Raw genomic sequence first — 14,895 nt, forward strand, 5'->3', positions numbered from 1 at the left:
TAGAATAATTATAATACTTGATAATTATTATAATTATTCTATTTATAAAAAAAAAAAGCTAAGTAATATAATCGCATAGCGAATTAAACACAGCTGTCTCTATAGTCAACTTTCCTATTTGATTGCTAGAATTAGCGAAGTTGACAAATATGGAGCTAAAACGAAGATGGAGAATATTTTGTTATCTTCGTTTTGAGGAATATGACGAATACATTCAACATATTCCTCATCTTCGCTAATTCTACCAAGCCAACCATAGTAAACCAGGTCTAAGTTGAAATCGCAATGTGATTACTTCACTTTATATTAATCGCATTGCGATTTCAACTTAGAGCTGGGTTTCTAATGGGTCAGCTAGCTAGAATTAACAAAGTTAACGAATATGGAATATAGCAGTGCTAAGTTGAAATCGCAATGCGATTAATATAACTTGAATTAATCGAATTGCGATTTCAACTTAACACTGCTATATTCCATATTCGTTAACTTCGTTAATTCTAGCAAACTGACCCATTAGAAACCCAGTTCTAAGTTGAAATTGCAATGCGATTACTTCGTTATATTAATCACAATGCAATTTCAACTTAAAGGGGTATTATCATCTTAATGATCACTGTTAAATCTGCTAATGATTTAACAGTGATCATTTTTCTAAATATAGTTCATTAACAAATCCCCACCCCTTCGAAAAAATAAACCTATACTTACCTGAGTGTTGTCTTCCGTTACCCCTGGTTAATGCCACCGCTCTTCTCAGGAATCGTGGTGGCCGTGCGTGCGCAGACGACTTATTTTCTTTTCCCGGCCGGCCGCCCGCTGTACTGAACGCGCACGCCGAGTCCGCGCATGCGCCCTGGTGACTTCTTCCTGGCAAGTATACTATACTGGCCAGGAAGAAGTCACCAGGGCTCATGCGCGGACTCGGCGTGCGCGTTCAGTACAGCGCGCGGCCCGGCCGGAAGAAGACATCAATGAAGATGGAGCCCGACCCCTGCCGAAACCAGGAAGTGGACGGCGCGCCGGGAGCAGGTAAGTATTAAACCGCGTCTTGAGAAAACCCCTTTAATTCTCACATACGACAGTACATTCTATTATGGAGGCGTTCCCATGGTGATGGGGACGCTCCATGAGCACGGAAGTCGGCTGAAGCGGCAACGGGAAATGACTGGAGCAGCCAGGAAGTCTCAGAACAGGTAAGAAATACTTTTGGGAAGTGGGAAAGAAAAAAATATAACAATTAAAATAATAATAATAATATTCAAAATAACGAATTTATAGCGCTATATTCAAAATATTCGAGAATTAGCGTAGTGCCGATATTTGCGAAAAAAAATTGCTATTCGAATATTCACGCTCAACACTAAAGATTATTAGTAGAGTTGAGCGAACACCTGGATGTTCGGGTTCGAGAAGTTCGGCCGAACTTCCCGGAAATGTTCGGGTTCGGGATCCGAACCCGATCCGAACTTCGCCCCGAACCCGAACCCCATTGAAGTCAATGGGGACCCGAACTTTTCGGCACTAAAAAGGCTGTAAAACAGCCAAGGAAAGGGCTAGAGGGCTGCAAAAGGCAGCAACATGTAGGTAAATCCCCTGCAAACAAATGTGGATAGGGAAATTAATTAAAATAAAAGTAAAATAAATAAAAATTAACCAATATCAATTGGAGAGAGGTCCCATAGCAGAGAATCTGGCTTCACGTCACCCAGCACTGTAACAGTCCATTGTCATAAATTTAGGCCCCGGCACCCAGGCAGATGAGAGAGGTCCCATAACAGAGAATCTGGCTTCATGTCAGCAGAGAATCAGTCTTCATATCATAGCAGAGAATCAGGCTTCACGTCACCCAGCACTGTAACAGTCCATTTTGTTATAAATTTAGGCCCCGGCACCCAGGCAGAGGAGAGAGGTCCCATAACAGAGAATCTGGCTTCATGTCAGCAGAGAATCAGTCTTCATATCATAGCAGAGAATCATGCTTCACGTCACCCAGCACTGTAACAGTCCATTGTCATAAATTTAGGCCCCGGCACCCAGGCAGAGGAGAGAGGTCCCGTAACAGAGAATCTGGCTTCATGTCAGCAGAGAATCAGTCTTCATATCATAGCAGAGAATCATGCTTCACGTCACCCAACATTGGAACAGTCCATTGTCAAATATTTAGGCCCAGGCACCCAGGCAGAGGAGAGAGGTCCCGTAACAGAGAATCTGGCTTCATGTCAGCAGAGAATCAGTCTTCATATCATAGCAGAGAATCATGCTTCACGTCACCCAGCACTGTAACAGTCCATTGTCATAAATTTAGGCCCCGGCACCCAGGCAGAGGAGAGAGGTCCCCTAAAGAGAATCTGGCTTCATGTCAGCAGAGAATCAGTCTTCATGTCATAGCGGAGAATCATGCTTCACGTCACCCAACATTGGAACAGTCCATTGTCATATATTTAGGCCCAGGCACCCAGGCAGAGGAGAGAGGTCCCATAACACAGAATCTGGCTTCATGTCAGCAGAGAATCAGTCTTCATGTCATAGCAGAGAATCATGCTTTACGTCACCCAACACTGGAACAGTCCATTGTCAGATATTTAGGCCCAGGCAACCAGGCAGAGGTGAGTGGTCCTGTAACAGAGAATCTGGCTTCATGTCAGCAGAGAATCAGTCTTCATATCATAGCAGAGAATCATGCTTCACGTCACCCAACATTGGAACAGTCCATTGTCAGATATTTAGGCCCCGGCACCCAGGCAGAGGAGAGAGGTCCCATACAGAGAATCTGGCTTCATGTCAGCAGAGAATCAGTCTTCATATCATAGCAGAGAATCATGCTTCACGTCACCCAGCACTGTAACAGTCCATTGTCATAAATTTAGGCCTCGGCAGCCAGGCAGAGGAGAGAGGTCCCGTAACAGAGAATCTGGCTTCATGTCATCAGAGAATCAGTCTTCATATCATAGCAGAGAATCATGCTTCACGTCACCCAGCACTGTAACAGTTAATTGTCATAAATTTAGGCCCCGGCACCCAGGCAGAGGAGAGAGGTCCCGTAACAGAGAATCTGGCTTCATGTCAGCAGACAATCAGTCTTCATGTCATAGCGGAGAATCATGCTACATGTCACCCAACATTGGAACAGTCCATTGTCATATATTTAGGCCCAGGCACCCAGGCAGAGGAGAGAGGTCCCGTACCAGAGAATATGGCTTCATGTCAGAAGAGAATCAGTCTGCATGTCATAGCAGAGAATCAGGCTTCACGTCAGCCACCACTGTAACAGTCCATTGTCATATATTTAGGCCCAGGCACCCAGGCAGAGGAGAGAGGTCCCGTAACAGAGAATTTGGCTTCATGTCAGCAGAGAATCAGTCTGCATGTCATAGCAGAGAATCAGGCTTCACGTCAGCCACCACTGTAACAGTCCATTGTCATATATTTAGGCCCAGGCACCCAGGCAGAGGAGAGAGGTCCCGTAACAGAGAATATGGCTTCATTTCAGCAGAGAATCAGTCTGCATGTCATAGCAGAGAATCATGCTTAACGTCACCCAACATTGGAACAGTCCATTGTCATATATTTAGGCTGAGGTTCATTCAACTTTGGGTTGCCTCGCAATATAATGGTAAAATGAAAATAAAAATAGGATTGAATGAGGAAGTGCCCTGGAGTACAATAATATATGGTTAAGGGGAGGTAGTTAATGTCTACTCTGCACAAGGGATGGACAGGTCCTGTGGGATCCATGCCTGGTTCATTTTTATGAATGTCAGCTTGTCCACATTGGCTGTAGACAGGCGGCTGCGTTTGTCTGTAATGATGCCCCCTGCCGTGCTGAATACACGTTCAGACAAAACGCTGGCCGCCGGGCAGGCCAGCACCTCCAAGGCATAAAAGGCTAGCTCTGGCAACGTGGACAATTTAGAGACCCAGAAGTTGAATGGGGCCGAACCATCAGTCAGTACGTGGAGGGGTGTGCACACGTACTGTTCCACCATGTTAGTGAAATGTTGCCTCCTGCTAACACGTTGCGTATCAGGTGGTGGTGCAGTTAGCTGTGGCGTGTTGACAAAACTTTTCCACATCTCTGCCATGCTAACCCTGCCCTCAGAGGAGCTGGCCGTGACACAGCTGCCTTGGAGACCTCTTGCTCCTCCTCTGCCTTGGCCTTGGGCTACCACTTGTTCCCCTGTGACATTTGGGAATGCTCTCAGTAGCGCGTCTACCAACGTGCGCTTGTACTCGCGCATCTTCCTATCACGCTCTAGTGCAGGAAGTAAGGTGGGCACATTGTCTTTGTACTGTGGATCCAGCAGGGTGGCAACCCAGTAGTCCGCACACGTTAAAATGTGGGCAACTCTGTTGTCGTTGCGCAGGCACTGCAGCATGTAGTCGCTCATGTGTGCCAGGCTGCCCAGGGGTAAGGACAAGCTGTCCTCTGTGGGAGGCGTATCGTCATCGTCCTGCGTTTCCCCCCAGCCACGCACCAGTGATGGGCCCGAGCTGCGTTGGGTGCCACCCCGCTGTGACCATGCTTCATCCTCATCCTCCTCCACCTCCTCCTCATCCTCGTCCTCCTCATCCTCCAGTAGTGGGCCCTGGCTGGCCACATTTGTACCTGGCCTCTGATGTTGCAAAAAAACTCCCTCTGAGTCACTTCGAAGAGACTGGCCTGAAAGTGCTAAAAATGACCCCTCTTCCTCCTCCTCCTCCTCCTGGGCCACCTCCTCTTCCATCATCACCCTAAGTGTTTTCTCAAGGAGACATAGAAGTGGTATTGTAACGCTGATAACGGCGTCATCGCCACTGGCCATGTTGGTGGAGTACTCGAAACAGCGCAACAGGGCACACAGGTCTCGCATGGAGGCCCAGTCATTGGTGGTGAAGTGGTGCTGTTCCGCAGTGCGACTGCCCCGCGCGTGCTGCAGCTGAAACTCCACTATGGCCTGCCGCTGCTCGCACAGTCTGTCCAGCATGTGCAAGGTGGAGTTCCACCTGGTGGGCACGACGCATATGAGTCGGTGAGCGGGAAGGCCGAAGTTATGCTGTAGCGCAGACAGGCGAGCAGCGGCAGGATGTGAACGCCGGAAGCGCGAACAGACGGCCCGCACTTTATGCAGCAGCTCTGACATGTCGGGGTAGTTGTGAATGCACTTGGTGTGACAGCTTGACCCTGATGTAGGATATAGCAAAAAAACAACCACACTATTGAGGGTTAAATGCACTTGGTGACAGCTTGCCCCTGATGTAGTATATGGCTAAAAAATAACCACACTATTGATGGTTAAATGCACTTGGTGTGACAGCTTCACTCTGATGTAGGATATGGCCAAAAAATAACCACATTATTGATGGTTAAATGCACTTGTTGACAGCTTGCCCCTGATGTAGGATATAGCCAAAAAATAACCACACTATTAATGGTTAAATGTACTTGGTGGCAGCTTGTGCTGGCGCACCACAAGACACAAAATGGCCGCCGATCACCCCAGAAAAAAGTGACTGAAAAACGCTCTGGGCAGCCTAAAAACAGTGAGCAATTGAATATCAGCAGTTCAATGATCCACAGCTGCAGATCGATCACTGAATGAAGTCTTTTGGAGGCGTTAATCACTGCCTAATCTCGCCCTAACGTCGCAGCTGCAACCTCTCCCTATACTGATCAGAGCAGAGTGACGGGCGGCGCTACGTGACTCCAGCTTAAATAGCCATAGTGCTGGGTGGGTGGTTACTCCCCATGATCCAGGCCAGGTTTTGACTGGCTTACAAAAAGTCAGCCAGCAGGTTCAGGGGTGTGATTACCTGGCTGATGGTGGAGCTCTGTGTAGCTGTGTGTTTTTGGAGCCGATTGAAAACCGGAGGGTCTGTGCCGAGAGACAAAGGACAAAGCAAGGTCCCCATCCACTCCGTGGGGAGTACGGTACTGTGCCCTAATCCATTCTATGTGATTTGTTCAGATTCAAGACTGAATAGTTTTTTCTTTAAGTGTCGGCTGAAGTAAGCTGATCACTGCCGCCTGTTGAATTGTGGTGTGCAAACAATAAAATACAGTCGTGGCCAAAAGTTTTGAGAATTACATAAATATTGGAAATTGGAAAAGTTGCTGCTTAAGTTTTTATAATAGCAATTTGCATATACTCCAGAATGTTATGAAGAGTGATCAGATGAATTGCATAGTCCCTCTTTGCCATGAAAATTAACTTAATCCCCAAAAAACCTTTCCACTGCATTTCATTGCTGTCATTAAAGGACCTGCTGAGATCATTTCAGTAATCGTCTTGTTAACTCAGGTGAGAATGTTGACGAGCACAAGGCTGGAGATCATTATGTCAGGCTGATTGGGTTAAAATGGCAGACTTGACCTGTTAAAAGGAGGGTGATGCTTGAAATCATTGTTCTTCCATTGTTAACCATGGTGACCTGCAAAGAAACGCGTGCAGCCATCATTGCATTGCATAAAAATTGCTTCACAGGCAAGGATATTGTGGCTACTAAGATTGCACCTCAATCAACAATTTATAGGATCATCAAGAACTTCAAGGAAAAGGGTTCAATTCTTGTTAAGAAGGCTTCAGGGCGTCCAAGAAAGTCCAGCAAGCGCCAGGATCATCTCCTAAAGAGGATTCAGCTGCGAGATCGGAGTGCCACCAGTGCAGAGCTTGCTCAGGAATGGCAGCAGGCAGGTGTGAGCACATCTGCACACACAGTGAGGCAAAGACTTTTGGAAGATGGCCTGGTGTCAAGAAGGGCAGCAAAGAAGCCACTTCTCTAAAAAAAAAACAGCAGGGACAGATTGATCTTCTGCAGAAAATATAGTGAATGGACTGCTGAGGACTGAGGCAAAGTCATATTCTCCGATGAAGCCTCTTTCCGATTGTTTGGGGCATCAGGAAAAAGGCTGAAGCGCTACCATCAGTCCTGTGTCATGCCAACAGTAAAGCATTTTGAGACCATTCATGTGTGGGGTTGCTTCTCATCCAAGGGAGTGGGCTCACTCACAATTTTGCCCCAAAACACAGCCATGAATAAAGAATGGTACCAAAACACCCTCCAACAGCAACTTCTTCCAAAAATCCAACAACAGTTTGGTGAAGAACAATGCATTTTCCAGCACGATGGAGCACCGTGCCATAAGGCAAAAGTGATAACTAAGTGGTTCGAGGACCAAGGTGTTGACATTTTGGCTCAATGGCCTGGAAACTCCCCAGATCTTAATCCCATTGAGAACTTGTGGTCAATCCTCAAGAGGCGGGTGGACAAACACAAACCCACTAATTCTGACAAACTCCAAGAACTGATTATGAAAGAATGGGTTGCTATCAGTCAGGAATTGGTCCAGAAGTTGATTGAGAGCATGCCCAGTCGAATTGCAGAGGTCCTGAAAAAGAAGGGCAAATACTGACTCTTTGCATAAATGTCATGTAATTGTCGATAAAATCCTTTGAAACGTATGAAGTGCGTGTAATTATATTTCACTACATCACAGAAACAACTGAAACAAAGATCTAAAAGCAGTTTAGCAGCAAACTTTGTGAAAACTAATATTTGTGTCATTCTCAAAACTTTTGCCCACGACTATACAATTGTGAAATCCCTACAATTGGTGTCAGATGCGGGAACACCCAGGATTGCTTGAAGTAGCAACAAGTTAAATGTCAGAAGCTGTTTTTTTTTTCTCTGGTTGGACTCTTAAAGGGCCAGTAGCCTAAATTACTGAATGGACTTTTTTTGTTGAAAGCAAGTTTTTCAATTGATGTCCTGGATTAAAGCAGCAGTGGAGCTTCAACAAGAGTCAGTGAAAATGGAGGATCTTATCAAGCAGATGGTGCAGAGCAATCTGCAGCAGCAAAGGGCTCATGCAGAGGCTTTGCAGGCTCAACAGCAGGCTAATGCCCATCAGCAGGAGATGAACCACCTACTGTCGGAGTAAATTGCAACCATAAGAGAGAGGGTGGCAGCACAATCAGTGGGGTATGTGGCTGAACAGAATGTGGGCAGAATAAAAAACTTGCAATCTGCCTTACAAAAAATGACTGCAGAGGATGACGTAGAAGCGTTTGAGCGGATCACTGAGCGTGAGAGACTACCAGCTGAGCAATGGGCCAAGGTGCTGGCCCCCTTTCTCTCAGGCGAACCCCAGAAGGCGTATTATGACTTATCATTGCAGGATGCATGGGAATACTCCCGACTAAAGGCAGAAATATTGACACGTCTGGGGGTAACCATATCACTGTCTGAGAGGGTGCACCAGTGGGGGTTTCAGCAAGCCTCCCAGGTCCCAAATGTTTGATCTACTGCACCTCGTCCAAAAATGGCTACAGCCTGATGTCTGTTCCCCAGCCAAAATTGTGAAGTGGGTCGTAATGGACCGATTCATGCATGCACTCTCTAAGCCGGTACAGTGCTGGGTTGCACAAGGAAATCCACAGACTGCAGATAACTTAATATGCTTGGTAGAGAGGTACTATGCCGTAGAGTAAACCCTAGCTGCCTCAGGATCCTTGAACTCCCCCTACTGGAAGGCGCGGGTTGACTCTGAAGTGCAGAGAAAGGGACTAAACCCCCCCAGGGGTGGATGTTTTGAGGCCAAGAGTCAACCAGAACCAACACCATGACCGCCCTTAAGAGAGGTCATCTGCTGGAGGTGCCATGGCCTGGGACATATGGCAGCCCAATGTCCCATCAGCCCAGAACAAATGTACTGTTCTGTGGGTAGACGAACCTCAATGTTTACGTGTAGTGCGGTTCCTAATTTTAAGGAAGGACTTCCTTTTTGTACAATTCATGTGAATGGTAACCCCACAACGGGACTTATGGACTCGGGGTGCCTGGTCACGCTCCTAACGGCCCAGATTCCTCATAAGTTGGTTCCTGGGAAGACCTTGGGAGTCACCTGCATTCATGGTGATACCAAGGTCTACCCAATAGCCCAGGTAACCTTAAAAACAGAAGAGGGTACGGTATAGCACCAGGTAGGGGTCGTGAAGGGGATGATGCACGAGATGATTATTGTCCGAAACTGCCCTGTGTTCTGGGACCTGTGGGCCAAGGCAGTACCGCAACAATGCCCTGGGGCCTCATATAGTCCGGTGCTCCTTGACCCTGAGATGGTTCCTGGCTTTCCATTCTTGGACATGGTAGGCGAGAATGAGGAGGAGTCTGCCCTTGAGGAGATGGTCCTGGACTTAGATGTGTCTCGTGGAAACTTTGGGACTGCTGAGTTCTGAGATGAGACTCTGAAAGAGGCCTTAAACAATGTGGGGGTAGTCAATGGGGCACCCTAATTTTGCTATGAATGAAAACTTGTTGTATCAGGTGACTAAAATCCGGTAAGAATTAGTGGAACAGCTCGTGGTTCCTAAACCATACCAACGCATGGTAATGGATCTGGCACATAGCCATGTATTAGGGGGTGGTCACATAGGGGCTGATAAAACCCTTGAAAGGGTTTTGCAGAGGTTTTATTGGCCCGGGGGGTTACAGAGAAATTAAGGATTACTGCCAATCCTGCCCCACATGCCAAGTAACCTCTCCAGTAGCAAACTTCCGCAGCCCTCTAATACCATTACCAATTATTGAGATACCATTTGAGAAAATTGCGATGGATTTAGTTAGGCCTTTAGTAAAATCTGCGAGGGGGCCCCAATATATATTAGTGGTAATGGATTATGCTACCCGATACCCTGAGGCGGTGCCCTTGAGGAAAGCTACCTCTAAAGTTATAGCCAGAGAACTGTTCCAGATTTTCTCCAGAACAGGGCTGCCCAAGGAAATCCTGACTGACCAGGGGACCCCGTTCATGTCCAGGGTCATGCAGGATCTCTGTAAAGTATAAAAAATTACCCAGTTGTGTACCTCAGTGTACCACCCACAGACAGATGGCCTGGTGGAAAGCTTCAATAAAACTTTGAAGGTCATGTTGAAAAAAGTGGTCGAGAAACATGGCCGAGATTGGGATTACCTGTTGGCGTATCTACTGTTCTCAATCAGAGAGGTACCCCAAGTGTCAACAGGTTTCTCGCCTTTTGAGTTGTTGTATGAAAGGCATCCACGAGGCGTGTTAGATATCGCTAAAGGCGTGTTAGATATCGCTCTCCCCAAAGGGAGATAGTTTCCAAAGAGGTCCAGAGAATGTTAAAACTTGGAGTAATTGAGGAATCAAAAAGTGGGTGGTCTAGTGTCACAGCCTATTGTGTGTTTAGTGACATTTTCCTTCACTTGGTTGCCCGTGACTATGTTTGGTGTTGTATGCATGTGGTGGCAGTGTCTCGGCCTTCTGGCTGATCCCCAGGACATGGTTGCCATGCATGCCGTTGCCCGCGGCAAAAGGTGAAGTGTGTGCTTATTTATATAATTCCCCTTTAAGTGGCCGTCTACCCTTGCCTTGTGTTGGAAGGGTTAACTTCCTTCCTAGTGTGTGTGCACTGGGTGTGTCTGTGTGTGGGTGTGGCTATATGGGCTATTTAGCCTCTGCTGTGATCAGTAGTCTGAGGGGTACTTCAGCCATGGCTAGCTGGAGTCATCCTCCTGTGATATACCATCTGCCAGTGGGGGCCACCTTTGTGGTCATAGGTTCATGTATGGTATTATGAAGATGTTTCTTAGGTCTGTTTTTGTACCCCTTTTCCTTGCAGCTTGGCCAGTGAGACTCCTGTTCCTCCGTGCATAGGAGGAACAGGTTGTCTTACCCTACTCCTAGTTCAGGGCCACCCTGAGGGCTAACAGGGACTATTAGGTTCCGGTGTATGAGCCCTCCCACCATCAGGGTTGGCTCATATGGTTAGGAGTCAGGGTCAGGTTAGGGACGCGATAGGAGGTGACCTGATCCCTAATTCTGTCGTCCTGGCCGAGCAGCCAATAACATCTTCTGGCATCGCACGGCTGAGGGTTTTCCCCATCCTCAGCCGTGACATCTAGTCCCATAGTGCTAGTCCCGAAGCCCAATGAAGAATGGCGGTTTTGTAATGACTACAGCAAATTAAACGAGGTGTACAAAGTAGATGCTTATCCCATGCCCCAGGTGGATGAGCTCATTGAGAGTCTAGGGCCAGCTTGATACATAATGACCCTGGATCTTACAAAGGGATACTGACAAATTCCATTGTTGAGAGAAGCTAGGGAAAAAACTGCGTTTTCTACACCGGAAGGGTCATTCCAGTAAGTTAGGATGCCGTTTGGGTTGCAAGGGGCCCCCTCCACCTCCCAGAGAGCTATGGACCAAATCTTACGCCCACACCCGGAATATACGGCCGCTTACATGAATGAAATAGTGATCTTCAGTCAAGGTTGGAAGAGTCATCTCAGTAAAGTTCAGAGCATTCTAGATGCGCTACGAAAGGCCGGATTCATTATACTGTAAATCCAAGTAAGTGTGCCATGGGGTTGGAAAAGGCTTGATACTTGGGATATATTTTAGGAAGAGGAATAATAAAACCCCTGGTAACTAAAGTGGAAGCTATCAAAAAATGGCCCAGCCCACTTACCAAGAAACAGATTTGTTCCTAAGTGTGCAGAACTAGCAGTACCCCTGACCGACCTTACAAAAGGGAGGGGAAGTCTGCTATGATCAAGTGGTCCCCGGAGGCTGATAAGGCCTTCCAAAAACTTAAGTCCGCCCTCTGTAGACAGCCCATCTTGGTAGCCCCTGACTTATCCCGGGAATTTATTGTTCAGACAGATGCATCAGAAGTAGGCCTAGGGGCAGTAATCTCTCAAGTCATAAATGAGGAGGAACATCCCGTGTGTTACCTCAGCAGAAAACTGTCTCCGGCAGAGCGGAATTACTCTATAATTGAAATGAATGCTTGGCCAATAAGTGGGCCCTTGATTGTCTCCGATACTACCTCCTGGGACGGAGATTTACACTAGTCTCGGATCATGCCCCTCTGCAATGGTTAAGAAAGAAAAAGGGTAAGAATACCCGTATCACCCGTTGGTTTCTAGCCCTACAGGATTTTAGGTTTTTGGTAGAGTATAGGCCGGACAGGCTACAAGGAAATGTGGATGCCCTGTCCAAAGTACACTACATGTTTGCTGGAGTTGCCCAGACCCCTGGCTTTGGGCAGAGGGGGGTTATGTAGAAAGGCACAAGGGACCATCATAGATGGAAGATATGTGTCACCGAGGTTCCTGGCCTCGGTGAAGTAGGAGCCAGTAGTGTATATGTCCGCAGCAGTTGCTGATGGACACTTTGGTAGCTAGCATATCTGTGAAAAGCTAATCCGGGACAGCTCTTATTGGGAGTAGCCATAATGCTGGGCAGATGGCTACTCCCCATGATCCAGGCTGGGTTTTGACTGGCTTACAAAAAGTCAGCCAGCAGGGTCAGGGGTGTGATTACCTGGCTGATGGTGGAGCTCTGTGTAGCTGTGTGTTTTTGGAGCCGAGTGAAAACCAGAGGGTCTGTGCCGAGAGACAAAGGACAAAGCAAGGTCCCAATCTACTCCATGGGGAGTACAGTGCTGTGCCCTAATCCATGCTATGTAATTTGTTTAGATTCAAAATTGAATTGTTTTTTCTTTAAGTGTCGGCTGAAGTAAGCTGATCACTGCCGCCTGTTGAATTGTGCAGTACGCAGACCTGCAGGGTATTGCGATGTGGGGTCACGGTTACATAAGCAAACGAGGATTGCTCTGGGTTACTCACAGTTTGTAGGGAGACCCTGGGCAGGCGTACAGCAGTGATGGAGAGGCTGCCACAGTAGTCCTCTGGGGCACTCTCTGTATGTAGGGACCAGGCCTGATGTTGGGTGAGGTGCCCTGGATGTTGCAAGTGTTTAATGTGCCTGGGGAAAGGTCCCTTTTAAGATTTGTGACGTCAGTGCCTGTAACAGTGGCACACCGGTTGATAGTGGTAATAAGGGAGGAACACGTTGTTGTGGTGAACCAAAACTTCCTTTACTGGAAACATCAACTTTGTACAGTTTAAGTTCAGTTCCACATGGCAGTAGCAGTTATAAGCAGGCTTTCACAACAATGGCAGGTACAATGTTCTTTGCAAGATACTCAGAGGGTAAAACACTTACAGACCAGGCTGCACTTTTCCTCAGAAATCATGTTGTCACGGCCTATGGTGTGCGTAGTGACATTTTCCTTCAATTGGTTGCCCGTGACTACGTTTGGTGTTGTATACATGTGGTGGCAATGTCTCGGCCTTCTGGCTGATCCCCAGGACATGGTTGCCACGCATGCCGTTGCCCGCGGCAACAGGTGAAGTGTGTGTATATGCGTGTACTTCCCCTTAGAAACATAGAAACATAGAATGTGTCGGCAGATAAGAACCATTTGGCCCATCTAGTCTGCCCAATATATCTGAATCCTATGAATAGCCCCGGCCCTATCTTATATGAAGGATGGCCTTATGCCTATCCCATGCATGCTTAAACTCCTTCACTGTATTTGCAGCTACCACTTCTGCAGGAAGGCTATTCCATGCATCCACTACCCTCTCAGTAAAGTAATACTTCCTTATATTACTTTTAAACCTTTGCCCCTCTAATTTAAAACTGTGTCCTCTTGTGGTAGTTTTTCTTCTTTTAAATATGCTCTCCTCCTTTACCGAGTTGATTCCCTTTATGTATTTAAAAGTTTCTATCATATCCCCTCGGTCTCTTCTTTCTTCCAAGCTATACATATTAAGGTCTTTTAACCTTTCCTGGTAAGTTTTATCCTGCAATCCATGTACTAGTTTAGTAGCTCTTCTCTGAACTCTCTCTAGAGTATCTATATCCTTCTGGAGATATGGCCTCCAGTACTGCGCACAATACTCCAAGTGAGGTCTCACTAGTGATCTGTACAGCGGCATAAGCACTTCACTCTTTCTACTGCTTATACCTCTCCCTATACATCCAAGCATTCTGCTTGCATTTCGTGCTGCTTTATTACATTGTCTTCCCACCTTTAAGTCTTCTGAAATAATTACTCCTAAATCCCTTTCCTCAGATACTGAGGTCAGGACTGTGTCGAATATTCTATATTCTGCCCTTGGGTTTTTACGCCCCAGGTGCATTATCTTGCACTTATCCACATTAAATTTCAGTTGCCAGAGTTCTGACCATTCTTCTAGTTTTCCTAAGTCCTTTTCCATTTGGCGTTTCCCTCCAGGAACATCAACCCTGTTACATATCTTTGTGTCATCAGCAAAAAGACAAACCTTACCATCGAGGCCTTTTGCAATGTCACTTATGAAGATATTAAACAAAATTGGTCCCAGTACAGATCCCTGTGGAATCCCACTGGTAACATGACCTTGTTTTGAATGTTCTCCATTGACTACAACCCTCTGTTGTCTGTCACTCAGCCACTGCCTAATCCACTCAACAATATGGGAGTCCATGCTCAATGACTGCAGTTTATTGATAAGTCTTCTATGTGGGACAGTGTCAAAAGCCTTACTAAAATCTAGATATGCGATGTCTACTGCACCTCCACCGTCTATTATTTTAGTCACCCAGTCAAAAAAATCTATAAGATTTGTTTGACATGATCTCCCTGAAGTAAACCCATGCTGTTTTTCATCTTGCAATCCATGGGATTTTAGATGTTCCACAATCCTATCCTTTAATAGGGTTTCCATTAATTTGCCTACTATTGATGTCAGACTCACTGGTCTATAGTTGCTCGATTCCTCCCTACTACCTTTCTTGTGAATGGGCACGACATTTGCCAATTTCCAATCTTCCGGGACGACTCCTGTTACTAATGATTGGTTAAATAAATCTGTTAACGGTTTTGCCAGCTCACCACTAAGCTCTTTTAATAATTTTGGGTGTATCTCATCAGGCCCCTGTGACTTATTTGTCTTCACTTTAGACAGCAAACTTAGAACATCTTCCTCTGTAAAGACACATGCATCAAACGATTTAATAGTCATCCTTTCTAGTGGAGGTCCTTCTCCTTCTTTTTCTTT

This window comes from Bufo gargarizans, chromosome 2 (genome assembly GCF_014858855.1).
Source record: "Bufo gargarizans isolate SCDJY-AF-19 chromosome 2, ASM1485885v1, whole genome shotgun sequence".
In the NCBI taxonomy this organism is placed as follows: domain Eukaryota; kingdom Metazoa; phylum Chordata; class Amphibia; order Anura; family Bufonidae; genus Bufo; species Bufo gargarizans.